We start from the raw sequence: 7,172 nt of genomic DNA, 5'->3' as shown, positions 1-7,172 counted from the left end.
TCCAAAGTGATGTGACTGATGTAGGTTTACAAGATAATCGAGAACCTGCAGAAAGTTCACATGCATGTCGGAACTAAATCTTGAAAGGCAACTTTCAGTTCTAGCCCATCTTTTTATAATCAAGCAGGCTTTTGTTTTTCTTTTGTCCTGAACAATTATGCTGCTGAGTTGTTTTGCTCTTTTGTTTCTGAAGATATCGATTTCTTACTTGGGTCTGCCTCTATTTGCACCGCCCATCCTCTGACAACTCATCCAAGTAACAATTAATCCTTTCTGAGCCTGACAATCAATATTGGTGGGTAATATAATTACTACAGTCACCACAGCCATCATTCCATCTTCATTCAACCTCCATAGAGATGCAGGGAGTCCTTATTAATACACATAAGATTCTTAGGTGGTTTGACAGGTTAGAAGTGGAGAGCTTGTTTTCTCTTGTGGGATAGTCTACAACCAGAGGGCATAATCACACAGTAAAAGGTCATCGATTTATGTTAGAGAAGAGTCTTTTTTGTAGATTATAGTCAATCTGTGGAATTTTTTGCCACAGAAGGCTGTAGAGGCTAATTCTGTAAGGGTTATTTGTTTCCTGATGTCTTGATTGCCTTGATTCACTACAGTTGAATATATTGACCATGCATTGTTGGAGCACTGAGAAGTTGGGTTTAAGCTCTAGTCCATTAACTTCTGTCCTCACCACTCTAAGGTGGAGTGCAACTATATGTTGATGTCGTACTAATGCTGAGATCTTTATGCTGCAAAGCGGTTTACATTAAAAGCCTAAAATAATTACATTGTTAGTGGCCAGTCATGCAAACTGGTAACTCTTCATAGAATCATAGCATCATAGAAATTACAGTGCAGAAGGAGGCCATTTGCCCAATTGTGTTATCCTGCCCTAACTTCATGATAATTAAAAAAAAAACTTCCTTTACCATTTACAACAATTATGTTGTCAAACCATAGCTGTGCCATAACCAGATGCAGCTATTAATTGTTTTATGTGAATAAAAATCATTTGGTTGTGGGAGATTTGGCTGGATGGTGCTGGAGTGTAGAGTCACCACATTGGTATTGAGACTTACAGAGTTAAAATTTGTGTAGATTTGGTTTGCATTTCCTTGGTCAAAGGATATGGTGGGGTGATCTGACCAAGGTGAGTAAAATGCTAAATGGATTTGATGTGGTGTGCTTGAAGAAACAACTTCCTTTGGAGGATGAATCCAGAAGCAATGGACGTATCTCAAATTTAGAATTCATCTATTCACGAGTGAAACTTGGTAATAGTTCTTCACACAATGTGCAGTAGCAATTTAGAGATTAGATCTCCAGGGGATTGTGGGTGCTGCGTACGTCAGAACTGTTGAGACTGAGATCAATAAATCTTTAATTTTAGAGTATCAAGGGATATGGTGCAAAGGCAGGTGAAAGGAGTTGAGGTGCTGATCACCCACCATCTAATTGTATGGTGAACCAATCCCTGGGGATGAATGGCCTACTTCCATTTCTGATGCTCTTAAATTGAATAGTAGGCTATGCTATTAGAATATAAAGTATAGAATTTAAATAAAAGAAGTCTGTTTTTTCTTGCAATTCATTTTCTCCCTGTCATGCTGTATTGAAAAGGTAACAGGATTCTTGAAGGCATGGCCAATATTGCAAGCATGCTCAAAATTACTCATTGTGTTGCAGAAACATTGTAATTTACAGCTGGTGTGTTAGTGCCTGTACACAGGTGAACAAGCTATGCTATTGCCAGTATAAATGTGATTTACATCTGATCTATGAACAGTTGAAGAAAGAAAGATCTACTTGAGGGAAAAACATATTAGATTTATTGCTGCAGAGAGGCTAAATGTCAACATTTAAGACAAAAATAATCCCCACCGTGGAGACCAGAGCTAAAAGAGAATACTGGAGAAACAAGCTTTTCAATTTGGAAGGAGAAAGAGAAGTATACAAAATAGTAAATTGCTACAAAATAAATTGTTAAATCAAGACTAGGGAACACACATTCAAACTAATAAAAGACACGTTTAGGACTGGAGTTTCTTCATGCAAATATTTTTCAATATATACTATTTGTTCCCAGGTAGAGAGTGGAGTTGAAAGACTTTTTCTTTATTCTTTCACGGAATGTGGGCATCACCTCGCAAGGCTGGCAGTTGTTGCCCATCCCTTGAACTGAATGACTTCCCAGGCCACTTCAATAGGCAGTTAAGAGTCAACTACGCTATCGTGCATCTGGAGTCACATATAGGTCAGACCACAAAAGATTTCTGTTTCTGAATAATGTCAGTGAACCAGATGGGTTTTTATTATAATTGATAGTTTCATCATTGCCATTTCTGGAATTGGCTATTCCAATTTATCTAACTTTAAATTCCATCGACTGTGGTGGGGTTTGAACCTGTCTCCAGAGCATTAGCTTGTCTTTCCGGATCACCGGTTTAGTCTTAATACCACCAGCCTCCACCAACATTCCATCTAAGCTACTGGGAGGTTCTGCATACATTAGTTGGTATGCTGATTTATTAGCTTCTTCTTCTTGAAGCTTTTGTTGTGCACCCTTCTCAAGGATCTGTCGATCGGAGAAAAATACTTAAAGGGAATGTTGGTTTCGACCTTGAAATCCTTTGAGAAAATATTAAAAGCAGCAATTGCTGGGCTTTAACGTCTTTATGAATGAATGAGCTAGGATAGACTGAATTACATTTCTCATAGCTAATTATTATTGATTTTGTCGTTATCAGATAAGATAATATGTTGTCAAGAGGTGGTAAAAGGACAATAAGTTGATACGGATAGGTTAAGTGATTGGGCAAAAAAAATTGCCAGATTCAGTATAAAATGACAAAATGTGAAATTATCCATTTTGGCAAGAAGAGTAGGAAAGCGGTGTACTATTTAAGTGGAGAGATATTGGAGAACATTGCCGTACACAGTGATGCATGTGTGTTGGTATGTTAATCTTAAAATGTTATCATACAGCCAGTGATTTGGAAGGCAAATGGAACGCTGCCATTTATTGCAATAGAACAGAACATAAGCAAGGAAGTTTTGCTGTCACTGTGTAGGTATCTTCATAAGACCACATCTAAAGTGCAGTGTACCATTTTTGTTTACTTATTCAAAAAGAATATTAGAAGCAGTTCAGAGAAGGTTCACTTGATTCATGTTTGAGACAAAGGGTTTATGTTATAACAAAAATTAAACAGATCAAGGCTTTCCTATTGGAAGATAGGAGAATGAGAGGTAATTTTAACTAAAAAAAAATTTAAAATCCTGAGGGGAATTGACCAGATGTATGGTTTTCCATGTGGGAGAGACGATAACAACGGGCCACATTTTAAAACTAAGAGGTATCCCTGTCAAGGTGTGATGAGGATTTTTTTTTCTCTATCAGAAGATTATCAGTGACATGCCCTTCTGCAGAAAGCAGTGGAATTTGGGTCATTGAATTTAGCCATGGCATCAGCCTAGAGGGACTTTTCAGAGACAATGGAGTTTTCGGGTGGCACACAGGAAAATGGTGTTGACATCACAACAATATCTGCCACGTTCTTATCAAAAGGCGGAGTAAGCAGAGTAAGAAGGATCAAATGGCCTAGAACTGCTCCTAAGTCCTGTGATCTTTTTCTGGGTGAGGAAAAAGAAACATCATGATTCCCAGTTCTGATCCTGCAGCAAAGTTGCAGAATATAATCTTGGGGAAGAACAGGTTTAGGCTTGGTTGTGATGAATCTCATGGTGAAATATGGAACTGACCTTCATTATAGGTGGAAAAACAGTTAATTAGTGCTCTATTGCAGCATTGTGGGCATCTATGGGATTGTAATCAGATAAAAATCAGAAATTTTAAACAAAGAGAGAACACTGACAAATAAAACCTCAGAGAAAACTGCCATTCTCTAAATTTTAAAACAATTTGATACCAAAGTGAAGCTGTATAAAGTTGTGACTTAATTGCCCAACAGCATGAGTATTCAATTATACAAAGCAATCAATTATTGTAAAACAATTATCATCAAGGCTGCTACAGCAGAATATAGTGTCTCACGCTGAATCGCTCTAAAAGCATAGAGTGTTCGTGTTCGTACATTGTGGAGATATATTCCACCTCCGTAATGCTAGTGCCAAAAAAGTATTGAATTTCTACGTGGGTGGCCAGAAACTAAAGAATAACCTCAAACCCACATACTTAGAGTGACTCTAGATAGGACTTTGTCCTTCTGGCAGCATTTGAAGAAATCAATTGCAAAGGTCACAACCAGAACAACCTGCTAACCCAGATCTTGCTATTCTTCCTGTTCTGCTATTCTACCTTAACAATGCATTCTAGCATTTTCCCAATGATAGATGTTAGGCTAAAAGGTCTAGAGTTTCCTACTTTCTGTCTCTCTCCCTTCTTGAATAAAGACATTCACATCAGCAGTTTTCCAATCTACTGAAGCCTCCTGAAATTTAGTGAGTATTAAAGAGTCACAGAATCATAGAGTCATGCAGCACAGAAACAGACCCTTCAGTCCAACTTGTCCATGCTGACCAAGTTTCTCAAACTAAATTAGTCCCATTTGCCTGCATTTGGTCCACATGCCTCTAAATCTTTCCTATTCATGTATCTATCCAAACATCTTTTAAAAGTTGTAACTGTGCCTGCATCTACCACTTCCTCTGGCAGTTCATTTCACAAACGAACCACCTTTTATCTGAAAAAGTTGCCTCGCAGGTCCCTTTTAAATATTTCTTCTCTCACTTTAAAAATATGCCCCCTTGCTTTGAACTCACCCACCCTAGGGAAAAGACCTTTGCTATTCACCTTATGTATTCCAACGTGATTTTATAAAACTCTCTAAGATTATCCGCCAACCTCCAATGCTCCAGTGAAAAAAGCCCCAGACTATCCAGCCTCTCCCTCTAACTCAAACCCTTCAGTCCTGGCAACATCTTGAACCCACCAATTTAATAATATCCTTCATTTGGTAGGGTGACCAGAAATGTATACAGTACTCCAAAAATGGCCTCACCAATGTCCTGTACAACCTCAATGTAACGTCCCAACTCCTATATTCAATGGTCTGAACAATGGAAGACTTCTTAATCACCCTGTCTACCTGTGATGCAACTTACAAAGAACTATGTATCTAATCCCCAAGGTCTCTCTGTAGAAAAACACTACCCAGGGCCCTACCATTAACTGTATAAGCCCAGCCCTTGTTTGTTTTACCAAAATAGAATGCCTCACATTTATCCAAATTAAACTCCATCTGCCCACTCCACAACCCATTGACACAATTGATCAAGATCCCTTTGTAATCTTAGATGACCTTCTTTACTGTTAATTGTACTGGTTCCGAAATATTTGGACCAATGCCTCCGCTATATTTGCAACGACCTCCTTTAAATCTCTTGGATTCAGGCCATCAGGTCCTGGTGACTTGTCTGCCTTTGGCCCCACTTGGTTCATCACATATTTTGTCCCTCATGGTAGAGAGTGTTACTAGATCTTTCCTCCTATTTTCCTCTTAATTACCTGTCATCTTTGGAACGTTTATAGTGTGCTCCACAGGGAGGAGCGATACAAAATATTGTTTTAAATTATCTGCTATTTCCCTGCTCCCTGTTATTAATTTCCCAATTGCATCCTCCAAGGGTCCTGTGCCTACTTTAGATAACTTTTGTTTTTATATACCCATAGAAGCTTCAGATTGTTTTTATATATCTTGCCAATTTACTTTTATAATTCATTTCTTCCTTTTTAATAGCTTTTTTGTCATCTGCTAATTGTTCCCAAGAAGCTCCCAATTCTCCGGCCTGCCACCACTAGCCAATTTGTGCCTTGGTTTCTGATTGGATACCATCCTCGACTGCCTGTGTTAACCACAGTGGATTGCTGTGAGGACTACTTTACAACTTCAACCCTTTTCGGTAATATCAATGTGAACTCTGCTAAGTTAATGTTCAGTGCATGCTGCATAAAACGATCTGTCTCTGAGTCTGTAGCGTATGTATTGCCTATGACGTGCCAGTCTGTCCAAGATCCAAATTTAAATACAATGTATACTTTCTTAAAATGAGCGATGAAAGAATTTAAATAAAATTGATAAATGTCTCTGGAACAAAGACTGTCTGCAATATTACAATAAAATTTAGATTTGTAGCCAGTTCTCCAAAGCTATTTAGCCATCAATTTGTGTGCTGTTTGACTGTTGCATGTAAGAAATGCACAATTTTCTCATTTGCATTTGAAACATTTGCTGAATGAGTTTGATGACACTCAGTCCACCATGACCTAGAATGATTTTCTCGTGCGTTCTTCTGCTGTTCACTTTCTTAATGATGCAACTATACTTTTGGGCACCTTCCTTGGAATTCACTCAGCTGGAGACGCAAGAGCTTGTCATTGATGAGACCTTTTGGTGTACGCCACTCTACCATCATATTTAACATTCAAATGTTTAAAAACAGCAAGCCCCATGATCAAAATTAGATGAATATGTAGGCCTTTATCTTGCATTGTCTTTAAAACACAAGTGACATTAATATGCCCCAATCCTCCCTTGACCACCTTCTGCCCCAAGTAAAACAGCATCTGGCATAGCCGCATTGGTCAGTACAGCCCGTACAGACTCACCCTGAGAGTGAAAGAGGGTCATTCCTGTCTGTGAGGGACTGTCAATAATGATGATGATAGTGCCTTACATCCCTTGACTGTTCACCATTCTCCACTGCGACAATGTCATCTGCCTCTTCTTCAGTGCTAAAAAGCAATGCAAGACACAGGAGCTGGCTACTTGTAGTTGAGTATTGAAATCCCTGTGCGATAAAAAGCAATGCAAGCTAGATGGGCTTGTAGCCTTTATGTATAAGTACAAAGTGAGTGAGTGCCAAGCAACGAAGCTAAGAGCCTTAAGATGCATCCAGTTTAGATACATGAGATGGATATATGACTCTGTTGTAAATCAGAAGCATGCAAGTTCTAGATGTCCCCTGAGCTTTGTTGAAGGGCTAAGGTTGTGTGAGTGTTGGACTGGAAGAAGGCATGATTATGTGATGAGGCTGGTGGTTTGCCAATGCCAACTTGCGTGGATGAAGGAAAGGAGGAGGATGGTGTTCATGGAGCGTGCAAGAATGTGATAGTGAAGACAAGGTTGGATGCAGGGATGAACAAG

Source organism: Rhincodon typus, chromosome 1, assembly GCF_021869965.1.
Source record: "Rhincodon typus isolate 14 chromosome 1, sRhiTyp1.1, whole genome shotgun sequence".
NCBI lineage: Eukaryota > Metazoa > Chordata > Chondrichthyes > Orectolobiformes > Rhincodontidae > Rhincodon > Rhincodon typus.
Note: the sequence above shows the minus strand (reverse complement) of the source record.